The 19,138-nt window shown below is 39.4% G+C and overlaps 1 protein-coding gene across 9 annotated transcripts in view; it reads left to right on the top strand.

Moving 5' to 3' along the window:
• Positions 1-19,138, top strand: part of ENOX1 (ecto-NOX disulfide-thiol exchanger 1) — a 353,570-nt gene that overhangs the window by 64,707 nt on the left and 269,725 nt on the right. For 8 of the 9 annotated variants that reach the window (XM_058829123.1, XM_058829121.1, XM_058829113.1 and 5 more), the window contains exon 2: positions 8,934-9,010. The exons of the other annotated variant lie outside the window; for it this stretch is intronic. The gene's annotated coding sequence lies outside the window, so the exon portion shown is untranslated. The remainder of the gene's footprint in view (positions 1-8,933; positions 9,011-19,138) is intronic. 9 annotated transcript variants of the gene reach the window in all.

Here is a 19,138-nt window from a genome sequence, read left to right as displayed (position 1 = left end):
TTTGATGCATTGTGTGTCCTGAGACCATTCCTAACACAGTTGAATGGCATTAAATTCAACTCACAAGTATGATGGTTACACTGAATAATGGAGTGGATGAAATTGCCTTTTGCATAGGCTTAGAATCACAGAATATTTCCAGTTGAAAGGCGCCCCTAAGCATCATTGAGCCCAACTCCCTGCTCCTTGAAGGACAACCTAAAACTAAACCATTTGACTAAGAGCATCATCCAGATGTGCCTTGAGCTCTCACAGGCTCAGTGTTGTAACCACTTCCCTGGGGAGCCTTTTCCAGAGACCAGTCCCCCTCCCACTGAACTTCTCTGTGTCTGATCTCAGCTGAAGCAGGTACAGCATTTACCCAGAGAGTATGAGTCTAGATGCCAGATATATTGGTTTTTAAGTTTCTTTGGACTGAAGGAAATCTATGATCAATGCCTTTCATTTTCAAAGGCCTCTGAAAAAATGGCTCTTACATGACAGATGTCAATCGCTCTTCCCTTCTCTATCAGGTATTTCTTCTCTGCTGACAGCTTAATGCTCACAATCCTCACTGCAGCCTTGGGCAGATGCCTGCTCAGATGCAGTTCTTACCTCTAGCCTTAGGTTATGGATTGTTCTCCATACAGGTCCAACCTTTCCTGCTTTATACTGGAGTAACTAGGAAAAGAAATCAGCATCTGCCTTTTGTTTATTAGTAAAAAAAAAAACAAAAAAACCAAAAACCCAAAAAATACCTTAAATACATTTTCCCAGTGGTTGGTTACCTTCAGTCCAGGAAATTAAAGCTTTGTGCTAAATTCTTTTGGAGGGCAAGCACCAGAGAAGGAGGAGACCTGTTGAAATTGAGGGATTATAATTGCCCAAGATAATGTTTATTAATTAGTCCTGAATGAATTTAGACTGAACATTAACAGAAATTTTTCAAGCATCTCAAGAGGGTCAAGTTCTGGAATAAACTAGTTGAGAAGAAAACCAAAATAACTTGAAGAGAGAATTTGGTAAATTTAGGGAAGTTCTTATGATAATGTGTAGAAGCATTTGCAGGGATTGAAAAAAACCAGCTAGGTATGCAATATGAGGTCACAATGTTAGTGAGGGCTGAATAGGAGACTGGCCACTGCTCATGTGTCTCCATTATCACCTATTTCATGTCTAATGCAGTGGTTAATGGCTCCTGCTGGTTATTAACAGATGCCAGAAAGTCGCAGTCCAAGGTGAGTACAAGAATTTTCTTGTAGTTGCTAGACCCTTGGAGTTTGGGATGTCCCTTCCTGAAAAACATATGGGAGTCTGGTCTTGGTCTTCTGTTGGTGATGCTAGGAAGGACATGTGTCTCTATGGAAAAGACACTGTGTCATCAGTCCTTCTGGGCAAAGCAGGAACAGAAACCTGGACAAGACCCAGTTCATCCTCCTGAGAAGTGTATTCCTTCAATACTGCAGCCCAAACACTGTACCCAGCCTTTTCTCAGCCTTTTTCAGCCTGTGCTGAATGCTTGCTAGTCAGTGGGCTCTGCACCTAATTCACAGTAACTGGAACAAAATGCGGCCATCCTCATCACTCACAGAGACATGCAATCCTCAGAGGCTGCAAGCCTACCACAGCATGCTATAAGTCATCATGACACTGGCAGGCAGAGTACAGGGCTGTCTGTTGGGACAGCTAACTTTGAAGCATCAGCATACTGGAGATGAGAAGGACTGGGAGCAGTGTATGTTAGGTATTTTTAGATGCCTTTTCTTAAAATTGCCCTGTTTTCCTAACTCTGTTTTATCATCACCATGGTGAGCTAATTCTGCCACTAGCCTGTCTGCTAGTAATTCTTATCTTGATAAGCTATTCCTCATTGGATGAGAGTTTTCAGAGTATGACATCTTGGTGCCTGACCTCCTTTTCTAACAGCAGGCATGACTGACTGCTAAGGAAGACTTCCTAGACTCCTCTCAAGTTGTTTGATCTTGCTCCTCTTCACTGCTCCATCTTCTGTGTTTGTTTCTGTGACAGAAGGGAACATTATCCTTTTCTTTCTTTCAAGTAATGTAAACACACACCTGTGAATTGCATCTGGCCCCCATTATAATAGGTGTCTATTTCAAGGAGGACTTGATGGTCCTCTTGGCTCTCCTATAGATTTTTTGACTTACCTGTGGTTTCTGAGATGGGATGTTACTGATATTTCTGAGTGATTCCTCCTTTAATGTAGGAATGGGGTATCATAATCTTCAGATGTTATGGTGCTGTGTTTAAGGACTTTCCAGGACAAATTAATGTCATGGTCATACTGGATTTACCCATGTTGTCCTCATAAGTCTTGTAAAAAATATCACCTATATTGAACTTACTGAAACCCTTTTTTACGTTCATTATGATGATTTGAATAGGAGTATCCAAGAGTTGTCACTTTAATTAGAAAAGGTAAAGGGTTAAAGTTTATTGCATTCTGTTGTTTAGCCAGTCTTTCGCTGGGATGAAGAGCGCAAAGCTCCTGCCTTGCTTTTAAAACAAAAAACACCTCAGAGGGTATGTGTTTCCTTATGAAATTTCTATTCCAACCTCTAGGCTGAGCGACAGCAGCACATTTCTTTGTATCTCAGACAGTCTGTAGAGATGGAGGAAGGTGGCTTGGGCTCTGCATTGTCAAACCAAAAGTAGTGGCCGTGTTGTGTGCCTCCCCTGCCTTTGTCAGGGTAGGTGGGGACCCTTCCCTTCAGAACTGTCTGTCAAGGTAATGTTGCTCAGTACTTCTACAGAAATATTTCAGGTTGGGAGGCTTTGCACCTAGGATGGTACTTTTGAAACATACTTCAGGGCAGTGAGTCCTTTTTTGCATTTTTCCACAGATCAGGGAAAGAGGGCATTTTCAGCCACTGGAAATTCACTTTCCTTGAGTAGAAAAAGGTCTGCAATCTAACAAACTTTGTCATTTTTCTTTTTTGAACAGGGAACATGGGTTTGTACCAGCTTGCCAAGGACCTTATCAAAGCAAGGATTACACTTTCTCATCTACTTCACTGTCAGTTCAGGGTTGTCCCAGAACCATTTGCTGTTACTGGTTATGCTGCTGTCCAGCATAAGTAGTTTGTCCATAACATGATGAGTTAATATCCTCACTGCAATGGATGGCAGGAATCTGTCAGTGGGCAGGGATGTGGGACTGTGTGGACTGGCTCTGCTTCACAGCTATTTTGTTAAAGCAGTACATCCTGATTTTAAGTGCTGCTGTTCCTGAAGAAAAAAACCCTGACAAACCACCACAAAATAATAGGTTAAAAAAATGTTTTTGTGCATTATCATTTAGCACACTCCATTGCACACAGTGTGACTGTAATTTTGTCAGTGATGGTCTACGGGTTAATATACTTTATCGAAGCTTTTTCCTTATATTGAATCTGGAATCTGTGTAAGAGGCTCTTTTTGTACCCTAAAATCTATTAGATGTTACATCCTAACGGAGCTATAAGAACACTGACTCCCAAGAATAATAATTTTCTCTCTATGTCAGGGAAAAGTTAGTACGTTTATTTTTACTTATGATAATTAGTATAATTTTATATAGGTTCAGGAGATAAGAGGGGAGGTGTGACATGGAACTTCCTTAATTTGTCTTTATTACCTATATCAGCTGTGAATCTGTTGGCCTTGATGCACAGTCAAAAAGGGAGAGATTTTTCTGTACTTGTAGATTTATGTTAAAAGGAACAAATTTAAAATAAGAACGGTAATGATAGAAGCTGAAAGAGTTGTTTTGAGAGATGAGGTATAATAAAGGAAAGCTTGTCATGTTCATTTATTCACTGATTTTAGTGTTCAACTGGATGCAAAGCTGGAGGACCAAATCTGAATACAAAAACAATACATAAATATGAGAACTGCCTGCTTTGTTAAATATTGCTAACTGGCATCTAAAAGTGATACTGGCATCTAGAAGTGATACATAGTGTTAAAGATATCACCCCTTAATTGTCAGTTATATAAACCCAAATCTGGAAAAATGTTATAAACAGTCACTCTAATGTATATTCATTTGCACAGAAATAAAAGCTTTTTCCACAGTGCCTGGCACATACTGAATACTTAGTGTAGTAGAATGGAAAGGATTTTACAAGTTAGTGCCTTTAAAATGAGGAGATCACAATACAGTTCTGACATGGTATTCCAACTTGGACTCTTATTTTACAATTTAATGTTAATTCTCAGTGCAGAAACTGTGGTCCCATGATAGAGAGATTTGAGAATCCTGTACCAAGTACTGTTCATCTTGGTCATTTTGCCTAAGGCACTGAGCAAAAGTTGTGCCTAGCTTTGACAGCAACAGCAATTACTTCTGTTTTAAAAAGAAATATCTAATGCACGAAGGACCTAGTGCACAAGTCTTGTGAGGAGCAGCTGAGGAAACTGAAGTTGTTTAGCCTCGAGAAAAGGAGGCTTAGGAGGACCTTATCCCTATTTGAAAGGAAGTTGCAAACTGATTTCCTCTCCCAGGTTACAAGCAATAAAACAAGAGGAAATGGCCTCCTCAAGTTGTGACAGGAAAAGTTTAGAGTGGATATGAGGAAAAATTTCTTTAGCGAAAGGAAGGTCAGGTGTTGGAACAGGCTTCCCAGGGAAGTGGTTGGATCAGCAGCTGTGGGTGTATTTAAAAGTCACGTAGATGTGATGCTTAGCCATGTGATTTAGTGGTGGCTTTGACAGTGCTGAGTTAATGGTTGGACTCTGTGATGTCAGAGGTCATTTACAACCTAAGTGATTCTATCATACTGGGACATAAAATAAGAGTTGAAAGTGTTTATCTGTTAGACTGCTAAATTGGGAATTCTCCTAACGTAACACAACCAAGAAATGCCCAATAAAGTGTTACCCAGTGTTCGTTTTCCTTTTACGGTCTCAGCATGAGAGACAAAGAGTTAGTCGTGGTACTTCACAGTCCTCTTTCTCTTTCACACCCACCTGGCTTTAGATATAAATGGTAAAGCCAAGATCCAGGAACTTTGCACCTTCTAGTTTCTGATGCACATATTGTGATGTGTTCTTTCGCATGTCTTTTTTTGTTGTTTTTTTTTTGCCAAAGTAAAAGAATTAGAGAAGTTCTGTTTATTTTTCCACAAGGTTCTTAAAGGGTGATTGTGGGTTTTAGCTTCTTTGACAAAACACTAGTGTATTTTTATTTTTTTTTTTCAAGTCAGTTGGTGAAAAGAACTTTCAGTTCTCAGAAGGGATAAAGCTCTAGAAAATGTTGATTTTTTTCATCGAAAATCATTTTGACTCATAAGCTATTCTTTCCTTGTCTTGATGGAAAAAAAAGATCAAATTTCTAGATCAATAATGTTGAAAACAGCATCAGCAGTGATCATCCTGGATGTATGTTGTTTTCTGATGCGCTTTCATATCTCTGAGCATTTCCTCATGCTGTAAATATCAGTCTGACTTGTACTCAGGCTTCAACCTCAAATCCAGCAACTGCAGAAAAAATAGGGGCTGTTTAAATGCAACGAGGCTTTGAAAAAACAGTTTTTTAAATGTGCCAGCATGTCAAAACATTGAAGGAAAATACTGAAGAATACCAGTGTGCTTCCAGTTTGTCTCTTGCTGAATGTTTTTTCTATTGAATAATCACATCTTCCATTGCCTAAAGCAGTGGTTCGTTGTATGTAATGTGTGCTTCAAGGCAGTAAAGAAAAAAAAAAGATTGAAATTATCTGGAGGAAACCAGATCACTTTATTTCAAAGACAAATTAGATTGATCTATCTTACCATTCTCCATAGATTTCATAGACATGATACTTGTTGAAGTGGTATCAAGCATTTTATATATTATAGCAATTTGCATACGTTCATTAAGCTGTGCTTTGTAAAGCTCTCTGACAGGGGCATTTGATGAATCCTTCTGTGGACTGCATTTGCTTTATGTGGAGCAATCTGTTAAATCATGCCTTTGTCCTTCAGTTTGTCAGAATCAGTAAGCGAAGCAGATGTTGTTAACTGTGGGAGAGTTTGGTGGTTTTTGGTGTTTGCAGAATATGGGATAACTGTGAAGGGCATGATGTTTGTTTGTAAAAGTGACAGCTGGTGTTATTAAAGACAGAAAGTCTGCTACAAGTGAAAACTTTCTTTGGCATCTTTTAGCTACTCCAGGAGGTTTTTTGGAACAGTCAGGTGGGTGGTCAGTTCTAAAATAAACATTGCTAATATTATGCACAGCAAGTTGTGTGCTTGTACTTAACACACAATTGTTCTTATCTTTGGTTGCAGACATTCTGTCACATAGCTATCTATCTCAGCCATGCAGTAATTCATAACATTTCTCTGCAAATATGTCATAAGAAATTCTCAGGTCAACAATCCCCTGAAATGTGTCTTTGAGAAATATAATTTCATGTATTATCGAATTAGTAGGGTTTTCCAGCTGCAGGTTACCTTTATGACGCAAGTTTTGCAGAACCTGACAGTTCAGTCCCCGGAATCTCTGCCTATTGTCAAGGTCACTTGGCTGAAGGTGTTTCAGCCAGGGAACAGCAAACATTTAGGTGGTTAACATGCTACATCTGATGGGTGGTAATTCCTGTTAAGGTGTAGTAAGATGAGTGCTTGGCAGCTGCAGAGGCCTTGCAAGTGAAGGTAAAGTGGGCAGTCATAAATTGGGTAAGAAATGAAGGGGATAAATAAGAGGGAAGACATAGCTTAGGGGGTGCCTCAAGAGAGGCCAGCACGGATGGAGGTGCTGATCTCCTTTCTCTCTGGACCAGTGACATGACACAAGGACATGGAATGAAGTTGCAGGGAAGTTCAGATGGAGTTCTGTGAAGAGGTGCTTCACTGAGTGAGTGGTCAGTCACTAGAGCAGGCTCTCCAAGGAAATAGTCATGGCACCAAGCTTGTCAGAATCCAAAGAGTGTCTGGACAGTGCTCGTAGTCATTTGGCCTAGTTTTAGGTAGTCCTGCAAGGAGCAGAGAACTGGACTCAGTGATTCTTGGGTGCCTTCTATGGGTGTCTTCCAACCGGAGATTTTCTGTGATTCTATGTGGAAAAAGTTGTTACAAAGCTAACTGATGAAGAAGTAGAAAAAAGGAAGGACATTACTGTAGGAAAAAAAGGAAGACACTACTGTAGAAAATAAAGGGTAAACTTTGGCCACCTTCTGATCTTGCAGATTTTTATTGGTATTATTTTGTAAGTAGTTCCCACTCATTTTAGAAGTGGTATTTGGCTGAGATTCACTTTAATGACATTCTCTTTGTGATTATGCGTTATTGTGGAAATCTCTTTTGGGGAATTGAGTAGGAGGTGCAAAGGGTGGAGATGTAGTGATGTTACTCGTGCCTGTGTAATTGAATCTGAGCTTCTGAGCCTGGCTTGTCTGCAGCTGACATCAACAGCAGGAATGGCTACACAGTGCATAGAATAAATAATCCTAGAAGTTGTCATGTTTGTAGCGATTGCCTGAAAATATGTAGAGAAGACCGGTGAGGGATTTCTGTTGTTCTTGCACATGAAAGTAGGCAGCAGCTACAAATCAACGAACTGTTGCTTTTGTAAGAAGAATTGGCAGAATCTTTCATGCTGCTGCTGGATAAAAATTTTACTGCTTCTGTTCCTCAGAGTGAGTTTTATCTTCCTGTCTGATTATCTTGCAAAAAATGAGCAGTGAAATAATTATCCATGCTGATATTTACATTTCATTTCTCTGCTTGAAAATAACCAGCTCACAGAAGGGAACAGAGGGAGTCCAGGACTCCTTGGGTGGGCCAATCCTTTGGAAAAGCAAATGTCTGCTCTTCAGCTGGGACATATAGGTGCTCCCAGCCAGGTGACTATTGATGCATAGTGGGCACAGACAATTCTACAGCTGATTCTCTTTGCCTTCACTGGGAATCATGTGGGAGGTACCAGTAGCACAGCTGCTGTGGAAAGCTCAGGAAAAACTCTGTGGAAAGAAAGAGACAAGACTTTTTCTAATATAGGCTCTTAATTATCTTTAAGAGCTGTGGCTATGTGGTAATCCTGTGTGAAATGGTATTTCTTGTTACAGAATGCCAAGTTGCCTATAGTGCCGCAGAAATACTCAATGGAGCGTGTACTAATGATGGTGCTTATCCAGAACAGAGATCAGACCAAATGCATTTGGACACATAAACTTTCTTCCCATTTTTAAATTTTTTTTTTTCCTTTGTGTCTTTTCTTAGTCTGCTGAGCCTGTTTCTTTCTACTGCTGCATCTTCTTTCTTTTTGCTTTGTTAAGCACATCAGATTTAACAAATGCATTATGCTCAGGGTCGCTGTGTGAGAATCACCAGGAAAATTTACAGAGACTCTGGGACTAATTGTGATTAGGTGTTATATGTATCCTTACAAGAATGTACGTCCAGAATTTCACACCGTAACAGAACTGCCATGTTCAGCATTTCTGGACATTAAAGAAATAATGCACTTAAGGATACCCTTGATTTTTCATATTGTTTCCCTATTCATGTCACTGTTTTGCTGCAAGCTAAAGGCAGAATACTGCTTAAATGCACATAAGGATGCTTGTGGTTTCCTAAATAATTTATATTTTCTGATATGCCACTGGCAGTTTTTCATGAGCCTGTTTTTCATGTTGGTTTTGTTTTTTCATTGCAAATGATTGTATCAAAATTGCTACTTGAAAATTTGTTGGTTTTGTTCTTTTTTTTTTTTTAGTTGTCTACTAATTTTGAGCTTGTGTAGAAGTTGGTTAAGAATCTATACAATGTTATCTACCTTAAGTACTATGAATTACCATACTATCATTGTTATCACCCACAACATTTCTCAGACGATGCACAGCTTCAGAAGGACTGGCTCATAGACTCCTTTCTAAGTAGTAATTTTGCACAATATTTTTTTTTTCATTTTATATGATTAAGCCATATACTTTCAATGACTTTAAATATATATAATCTTTTTTTATCAGATCTTGGATTCTGAACTTGAAGCAGTTCTTCAAGATTATATGCTTCTTGACACTCGGAAAGCATCTGCAATAAGTAGGTATGTGCAATGGATACATTTGTTTTGTGTTGGATGGTTTGGACTGTGTGAGTTTTGTTGACAGTTTAATGCTAAGCTTCTTACAGCTCTTGATAAATCTCAGTTGCTGTGAAAGGGACAGTGTGATGGATCTTTTTGGGCTGAATTTTCAATAACACGTGGCTATTGTAGGACAGAAATTTGGAAGGGTATGATGTTCACAGTTGCTCAGAGAGAAATATTTAGCCCAACCCACAAACTTAACTTCAGAGTGAACAAAAAGATGAGTCTCCACAAGCAAGTTTTGACGGTAAAATCAGAAAGAGAAAGTGGTTTTACTCTTGATCCCTCCATACTCAAGGTTGTGCTTCATCTATATTTACATCTGTGTGTCCTTTGGGATTTTCTTTGCAGCTGTTGAAGGTGGTAAAGGAATGAATATAACTAAATATGGGAAGGAAATGACCATAAAAGTTGAAAACTTGGGTACATTGAAGTTCCTGGAAATTTTCTTCTTAGGTGATTCAGTGAAGCTCACATCTCACTTCAATCATTTACAGAAAATATTCAGGCAATTTCAGAAATACATTCTTGCATATAACAAAGCAATTTTCAGGTGATTTCTTTTTTAAAAGCCAGATCACACTTTATGGTTCTTGAAGCTCTGCTGAAATCCTAGAAATGGAGAAAGATAAATGAGAGAAGATTTAGAAGTTCTTATTCTTTCCAAAGGGTTCATAGACCTGGGCAATTTTTTTGAGATTCAGTTCATTTTGAAATGGTGAAAGGCTTCTTGAATACCTGGATGTAACAGTCTGACTTACCTTGATCTGTGTGAGAAACTTTGAAGAGATTTAGAAATGGGGAGAAATTAAATGCTTATGCGTGAAATTCACAAAATGGATTTTTGCACTTTATTGGTTATTCTGTAAGAATTTGAATGCAACATATCTTCATAGTGTGCTTCACCTCTAGGTCCCAAGATATTTAGGAAAAGCTGGAGAAGAGCCATTGTCTCCAATTTATGTATGGAGTCAGGTACCTGCCTGGATCACCTAATGCCCTACTACTACAGCTCCTGGATGTTCAGACCTGTGCCCAGCCTGTCAGAGGATCCCATGTCTAACCATCCTTTCACAGTGTGTGCAAAAGATCAATGTTTCCAATGTTTACGTTTTCCTAATATTTCTCATCTCTGTTGATGTGCCCTTACTGCTCCCTTTTGTGATACTCTCTCTTCACTCTCATTTGTTCTGCTTTGTTTTCTACTTTGCTTTCTTATTTTGCTTTCCTGTGTTTTCTCCTCTTCTTAATTCACTTGCAGTCTCTGGAGATTAGCTGTAGTGAGACCTTACACAAGGAGGAGTTTCAGGAAAAAGAAATCATAGTGGAATGAGCTTCCTTTTTACTGCCTCTCGGGAGAGCCTGCTGTAAAAGGCAACTTGCTGTCATTCCCATAAATTTTCTTTTGCAGCCATCTCTGCTGGGTGTCCCCTTTGTGCCCTGTGAACATCTGTGATGCAGCTTACGTCTGAATCCAACTGGAGAACAAATGTGTGAACCTGCTTCTTATTTTGAGCAGAAAGCTGCTGCTATTAGTAGGGCACGTGGCCCTGGTTCACCTGCGACTTCTTAATCCCCAGCTGGGAGCAAACCAGCTGCCTGGATTCTCCCCTCCTGCCAGCCGTGCCCTTGTCCCTGGGGTAGCAAGTTTACCTGCCTTCCTCCAGACACTGCCCAGTGCCTGTCATTTTTCAGCATTCATTTTCTCCCTGAGTTTTCCCCAAGATGTCATGCAGAAAGGAGTGAGCACTGCAGGACTTTGGTGACATAGCTTACTTTCTGCTGCTCCTGAAAACTTCTCCTTACATTCATGCAGGCACCACCCTTCTGCATAAGCAAGAAATATTTAAGCCTTGAAGTATTCAGGCTCCAGGGATGCTGGAGCAGAAGAGAGAGCTTCATTTGTTAGGCTGTGCACAGGGGTTCCAGGAAAAGTCGACAATGTTTTTGTGCCAATTTTGGACACAGCATAAGACAGCTCACTGAGCTTAAATTAGGAACTTAACCTCAAACAGATTTGCTTTAAACAACTTTCTACTTTAAAAGGGGGAAAAAAAAAGAGTGAAGAAAAGGAAGCAGCAGTGCTGCCCAGTTTGCAAAAGTGCTATCCCACTTGGGCATGCTCAGGAGTGCTTGAAGTGCATAGGTGGTGAACTGCAGTTGCTGTGGCATATGCGTGTCTCCAAGAGAAAAGGGAAATCTGTTGTGTCAAGTTGGCTTCAGCTGATGCTTGAAGGGCTGTTGTGACAAGCCTGGAAGGTGCAGAAACTTTTGTGAAAGATCAGGTGTGATAGCAGAGAGTGACTGTAACACTTGGGGGGAGGAAGCTGGAGCATTTGAGGTCAGTCTAAGTCGGCAGCCATCAGCAGGCAAGGGAACACAGCTGATTTAGCAAGAGCATACACCAATTCAACAGCTTCCCTCAGATATTTGGGTTGGAATGACTCAGAATTAGCAAACCTTCCTGGCTGACATTGCTGAAAAGGCTACTGGATGACTTTGTTTTCCTTTTCAGTAAATGAGCTCCCTTGCGGTAGAAGGGTATGTGAGTTTCAGAGCTTTTCAAGCCAGGTTAGAAAAAGTTGGCCCCTTTCTTTCCAAAACTATCCACAAAGGCAGTCCCAATGCGCCCCAGACATCTCTGTGTCTGTGAATCCTGTGCAGGCAATGGTCTCCCCTGTTCATTTTGTGAATGCACTTGTCGTGGAGTGAAGGGCTGGTCTGGCTGATTGTATGGTTGGAAGTGCTGAACAGCAAAAATTTCTAAACAAAAAAAATCTGGTCCTCTTTAAGCCTTGGCGGACAGATATCTGTCTTCCATCTGTGGCAGCCTCTGCCAAATGGCAGAAGAACTGCAAAGTTGGTGTTCTGAAACCTCAGAGGAATAACTGGCACGTTCCAACTTTTTTTTTTTAAACTTCACGCAAATCTGAAACATTAAACACAGAAAGTAATGTTAAATGTGACAAGCAGGCAGAAATTGGGAAGTTCAGCTGGAAGGGCTGTGCATGGGACAAAGCCCTGGCACAGGGCATGGAACTCCTCAGCACTGCTGCATGGGTGTTGCTGTCGAGTTACAGCAGGTAGTGATCACCCATTGTGGAGACAGTTCCTTGGCTGTCCCCTCCTGGAGGGACCAGGGAGGTGGCTGGTAGCCTTGAAGGTGTCTATTGTTCACAAGACTCCTTCAGAGGTGCAGAGTGGCTTAAACCATGTTGAGATGTGACATCTGGAAGGAGGACACTGAATACATACTCTAGACCAGCTAAGCAACTCAGTCGTCATTAAAGAAAATGAAGGCATTATGATCAAACAAAGAACTTTCAGATACCAACTGTCAGGAATTATATTCAGTATAGTCTGAATTCTGCACTGAGCTTTCTTAAAAACACAAATATTTTACCTCTTTAGAAACACTTTCAAGCTGACTTTTTGCTTATTAGTGTTACCAGGAAAAACTAATGCATGGATCTTCTATCGTGTAGGAAGAAGTAGGGAAGGACTTCTCCCTTATCCGACCATGATTTGATAGAAAAGTTTCTCTGGACACATTGCTGGCTTATGTTCAGCTGGCTGTCAACCAGCACCCCCAGGTCCTTTTATACCAGGCAGCTTTCCAAACCATTTTTCCCAAAGCCTGTAGCATGGGGTTGTTGTGACACAAGAGCAGGACCCAGGAATTGGCCCTATTGAACCTCATACAATTGTTTTTGGCCCATCAATCCAGCCTGTCCAAATCCCTCTTCAGAGCCTTCCTGCCCAACATTCCCACCCAACTTAGTGTCCTCTGCAAGGACACTGAGGGTGCACTTGATCCCCTTACCCGGACCATTGATAATGATATTAAGCAGAACTGTTTAATCAATTAGACTGAGATATTTTGTCTGTTCTTGTTCTTACTTGAGACTGTATCCAAAAAGGACTGTATTGTTTTCAGTGAGGTTGAATCAGTCTCATGGAGCAGCTGGGAAATAAAGCAGGACTGTGCATCAGCCATTATGACCTGGGCAGTAGCAATTTGCTTTGGTTAGGGAAAGTGTCAGCTTTTAGCAGTTCCCTGTTCATTTTTAATTTGCTTTCCTATCTAGGCGCACTGTGTTTTTAGTAATGTGCACCTCTGCTGTGTTGTCCCTTTTATCAGTCAAAGTTATTTTGCTTTTCTGACTTGGTGTGGTGTTGCAACTGTTTGTCTCCTTTGGCAGGGCTAGGAAAATGTATGTTTATGATAAGTGATTACAAGGACACAACTTTGGTACCTGGGAGCAACTTCTCTTAATTCACTGGAATGGTTGTGGCTGAGTCTTGCTGCTAAACATGCCGGATGCTACCCAGTAACACATGGTGTTAATAATTGAGGATGTCAATATTGGGTGACACAACTGTCAGACTTAAAAAATAAAGCACTAATAAGGAGCATTGAAATAGTCTTGTTTAAGATTGGTTGTTGTTTGTAACACCATTAATTCTGAGCAGGACTTTAATTCCAAGTGCATGAAAATGAAGGCACTTTTTCCGCTTAAATGGATTAATGAATCTGCATATGGAGGAAAGCAGCAGTCTCCTATGTGAGTGTGTTTTGTCCGTGTTACATTAGTCACCTAGCTGGCTGTCACCTTCAGGGTCATTTCAGTAGACTTCCCAAACAGCAGAGTCACTGCCTGTCACTACATCCCATGCCTGCATGGGGTGTAGATGGGAAATGTCCAAATCTAATTTTTAGCTTGAACACTCAAGAAACCAATGCCAACAGTGAAGAGAATGGGTACAATCTGCTGTTGGTTCTGTTATGCTTTTGCCTGAGGAAAATGTTTCCAAATTGGAGAGGCAGGTGCACACTTGTGTGGTGCTTTTTTTGTGTAGATACTAATGATGCCTCCCGTGCATCCCGATGTGTATCCCTATTCACTGTGTGAGGGTTGGATCTGGAAGAAAGTGTGTGGTAGCCAAATGTAGCTACACATGAACAAAGTATCCTTATTTTGTCAAGATAAAATACCCAGCACAAAGTATCATAAATTGATCCCTTGAGGACAGACCTAGAATATAAACTGTAGTACTTTGAATATATGTGTTATAATTGTATTGAATGCCATTCAGCAATTTGTATTGTATTACAGCTGACAAAGTATTTTACCTCCTAATAACTAACTAATGTAAATAGTGTTGATATTTTCCTCATATTTTTAATTACATTAATTGCTTTGTGTATTAGTAACAGTTAAGTGTCAGAACCCAAGCTGTAGCTGCCAGTAATCCACAGGCAACTTGTTTGCATATTCAAAATACAAAACTGAAGAGTAATTGTTCTTTTTGCTAGTGCATGTCACAGCTCAAATTTTACATAGAAAAGCCCACTGTTACCTAAATATTGTCAAGTTCAATATTAAATCTAGTGCTAATAGAATGTCTTCCAGAAATGAAGAGAAACCCTCAACAGATCAGAAAACATCTTATGAGAAATAAATTAATAGCTCACTTTAGCTAGGAATTGTGACTTACTTCCAAATGAAGCTGTTTTGAAAAAAGATGTTCCTGCTGTTGAAAGTAGCATTTTTCAGAGCCAAAGCTGGAACATCCATATGCAGTGCAATGTTTTTGTTTTGTAATGTGAGATAATTGGGCTAACAGAGTGTCACAAAGAAGCATTTGAGGATTGACTAAATTTTTCAAACAGAAGCTATTTTTTTGGAAAGTTTCCAGAGAAATAATCGTTCTGTGTTGCTGTCTTGTGGACTTTAGCATTTTTATTCCTAGAGACAAAGCAAATTGAGATTTCAGCATAAATCTAGACAAAACTTCAGTTGAAGAAAGTAACTTCTTCAGCTTCTAGGGTTTTTGTTTGTGTGCTTGTTTATTTTTTAACTTTTGTATTCTTTGTAGTTTAGTGCTTTATTTGTGCTGCAATCCTACTTGGAGGCCAGTGCTTAATGCAGTTGATGGTTTTGAAATTTTGCAAACCACTAGCATTTGTGAGGGCAACAGAGTGAAGAGTCAGTTCCAACTTAATATTGCAGACGTACACTGAATTATCCAGGGAAGAGCAAAGGTTGATTAAATTCACAAAATAAGGTGATTCATAGTTTTCTAAATATGTCACTCAGCCTAAAATTAACTCAATTATTTACCAGTCACACACATGCTAATGAATCCTGACAATCTCAATTGACCTGCTGCGATGAACTTTGCTGTCACCTAATATTATTTCCTCTATATTTTTACTTAAAAGAGTGATTGTAGCATTTATCACATGCAAAGCAAAAATGCTCAAGGATTTTATTATTTTTTAAAATACTTGCAATTCCAGGGCACTAGTAAATTAATTACATTTAATTAGAGGCACTTGGTTTTTGTAAAGTGTTTCCTAAAGTTTAATCCTCCAGAGATTTTACATGTGATAGTGATGAAAGTGGCTGCTTCTAAGGCAGCATCAATGATACAATTTCAGAAATAAAGTTGAGCTTATCTTTAAATGCAAAATGTGACAAAATTATAGAACTTTTGGACTAATACGGTAAATAATAATTATTATTATTTCTAAAAATAAAATCACCTTGGAATGCCATTTTTAGCTGTGTTACCAGTAGCTATAAGAAATTTGTAAGTTAGCCAGACTAAATAATAATGAGTTTATCTACTTTCCTACTAAATACAGAAATATACAATTTAAATAAAAATGTGGTTATTCTGGATTTGTACTTGAGTTATGGGTACATCTCCAAAAGGCTGCCCAGGATTATGAAATGGTATCTCTCTTTCCCTTTCCAATGTTTTTGCCTCAAAGCTTTACAGAATCCTGGATGAAAATCAACATTGATCCATAAAATAGACATAACTGTAGCATCCACATGGGTAGGGCACAGCAGCTGAAAAGATTTCTGGCCCGCGGTTATTTCTGTCAGGAAAATGGAGATAGATAAAGATATAGATATATAATATTTAAAGCTGCTGGGCAATGGTAGGCTGTTTGCAGACAGCTGCATGTTCAGCCTCTTTTGCTAGAATGGTTAAGTGGCTAATTAAGTGGACAAGTCAGGTCTCAGCATACCCTCAGGGAGAAGACTGCTGTGTCTCAGCCTCCTGTGAAAGTTTTGGGAGAGATGGGTTTGAGGCTGCAGCAATCTCACTGTGAGATGTGGTGGATATGGCTAGAAGATGGGTCTGCTAGAACCCATTTTACAGGATTTTATTCAGTGGCTGCCATCCGCAGAGAAACATAAGAAGTTAAAAAAACCCTGAAAATTTCTGAAAACTGAAACTAAAGCATGATATTTAATTGAATCTCTTTCTGGGTAGTTCCAAATTGTTACTGTTTAGAAAGCTGTTTGCTTGATGTTTTGGGGGTTTTTTAACAATAATTTCCATGATTTTCACACTTGAGTCATTCAGTGACATCAGCTATGGTGACCGAACAGTTGTTTCCGTGGTGACAAATTGCAGTGTTACAAGCATGCTTGTATGAATCAGGTAAGAAAAACAGATCAACTATAAACGGAGAAAATTTGCTTGCAAAAATAAGCCAGAAATATTTGTGAAAGTTTTCTGGAGAATGGCTTGGAAATCTAAAAATGATTTTAACATAGGCAAGTCTTCAGTTCATCCAGAAATTCCAGCATGGCTGGTTTTATAGTGAAGCACAAAGGGATCTGTCCACATCTGGTAACAGCAGCCACCTGGAGAATGCTTAAAATAGATAAGTAACTTCATAAGAAGTGTGAATTAATTTAACTGCAATAAAAAAAAAAAAAAGCTTCTTGCTCATCCTCTAAAATATGACAGCCAGCATCACAGCTCATTGTGATTAAGGTCTATCTGTCTAATAAATTGCATCTTAAAAGGATCTTGAGTGTTTCTGTTATGTCACAGATACAGTTCTTATTCCACCGGGGTGAAAGCCAGGAACTCGACCACTGAAGATGATGGAGCTGCATCAGGCTTCTGTAAATACAGGGAAATGTGACTTGCGGTCTCTATATGTAAAAAGGAATCTATGTCCAAATTTAGGACACCCCAAAGTATATGTTATATGGTATACTGTACTGTCATGGATTAAATTATATTTTTGGGTATATGGTAGTAATACCAAAAAGACCCTGGATATGTCCAGTGACAATACGAATTAATTCCATTCCCGTCATGACAACTCTCAGTGGGAATATTGTGCCTTGGCTGGGCTCAGACGTTATTTCCAATAAGTATGGAAATTATGGCTCACAGTGCTGCAAAGTGCTAGGAGATCTCCAGGGAAATCTCATCAGATTATTTGATAGGTTTGAAATTAATGTGTGTCCCAACTGTATTTGCACAATATACAGTTGTCTCTCAGATGGCTTATAAGGAAAGGTAAATTCAACCATCCTAAACCGGTGAGGGGAGTTGCTGCAATGTGCTCTCTTGGTAGAGTATAGGTATTTTTCTGAGCTGTGCAGAAAGTACAGGCAACTCAGAAAATGTTTATATAATTTTCTTACGCTGCAGACTTACTGTTGTCTTGTTTGTAACCTCGTGATGCCACATCATCATCTTTCTTGCATTTCTCCTTGCCTCCAGTTTAGTAGACATGAATTTTCTCATTGTCCTTTTGAAAATCTGAAAGGGAAAAGCCTATTGAGATATTCTTGCTTCTGGTGTGAGTATGGTCCAGCTGTGGATTCATCCATTGATACCTTCATACACCTGTGGTTCCTAGATTGCTCCTTGGTGAAGGCTTCTTTATGGCACTGTTCTGGCCTCTTCACAGGCTGGTTTGGGATTGTGCCAGGCTTTGCCTGGTCAGGTGTGCAGAAGTGTGTCATGTTAGGCCTTCACTCTCTTTCCCAAAGGAACAAGGGATTATCATCCATGGAAGAATGTACATAGCTTCACCATATTTGTAAGCAGTGAATGTCTCAAGAAGCATATGACAAATTTACAAGTCCATCAGTTGAGTTTCTTGAATTGGGCATCTTCTGGAAGCCATAAGCTAAAATCTCAAATACAAATCCTTATAAGATTTGAAGCATGCAGAAAATGTGTTTTCTGGTTAAGAAGTCTTTAAAGGACTAGGAGAGGAATGGTCTTCTTCAGAGATCTGCTTCTACCCTCAAGTCTGAATACCAGGGCTGAGTGTTTTTGGAGGCCCAGGGCAAAAGGGAAGTTAGCACCATATGGGATGTGCAAGGGCTGCGAGCCTGGACTAGATCTTTACTTCTTTTAAATGACATGGCTTTTGACGTTGCTTTTCAGAACATGGAAATAAAATGGATAAGATATCGTGCATAGTGCAGCTTCTCTCTCCTCTCACCGATATAACTTTATTTGTATCTGGCTTCCACATTTTGCTTCCAGTCTTTCCTTCCTTCCCATTGTAAAAAGGTATTTTGGTATTTTCTTCTCCAAAAAGTATTTTCTTTGTTCCCTTGTAAACTCTTTGGTTACCTCAAAGATTCAGTGACACAGAGAGGAACCTCTAGGATCCTTTCTGTTGACTTATGTTCTTCCCCAACACTGTCTACAGACTGTCTTCCAGTTCTTTTTTCCTTATTTTATGTGCTTGAATTTACTCTTAAGAGAACTCAGTTCTCCTTTTCTTTCCAACAGCCATCAGCTGTGGCAGGCAAGGGGTTGATTGGGCCACCTACTTTCTGTCTCTTTGCAGATTGGTTATGTTGATGGAAACATTTGATACAGTGGTTATGGTTTGCTATATGCTCTGATCCTACTTAAAGCTTCTTTTCCTCCCTCCATTATGATAGGATCAGTGTATCAGCAGTCACACCTGTCACTAGAGTCTAAGTGCAATAGATACCTGGCTACCTTTCATTAATCACATAGAAGAGAAAACAATAGAAAATCAAATAATAATTTATTTCCTCTAATACTAATTCTTCCAGATTCCAGTTGTCTTTATCACTTAATAAAGCCCATCTGACTACATACTAGAATCTCCTCCATTTTACCTGATAGGTACAAATACAACCATCTATATTTCTACTTCTTATTATTCATGGTACCTATATTTTCTGTGTATTTAGGAATTGTATTTTTCCCTCATAAGCATTTAGGGAAGAGAAAGGACTGTATAATTCATTTTTCTTTGATTTGCTGAGC

This window comes from Poecile atricapillus, chromosome 1 (assembly GCF_030490865.1).
Source record: "Poecile atricapillus isolate bPoeAtr1 chromosome 1, bPoeAtr1.hap1, whole genome shotgun sequence".
NCBI classification, from domain to species: domain Eukaryota; kingdom Metazoa; phylum Chordata; class Aves; order Passeriformes; family Paridae; genus Poecile; species Poecile atricapillus.
Note: the sequence above shows the minus strand (reverse complement) of the source record. Positions and strands in the feature narration are given on the sequence as shown.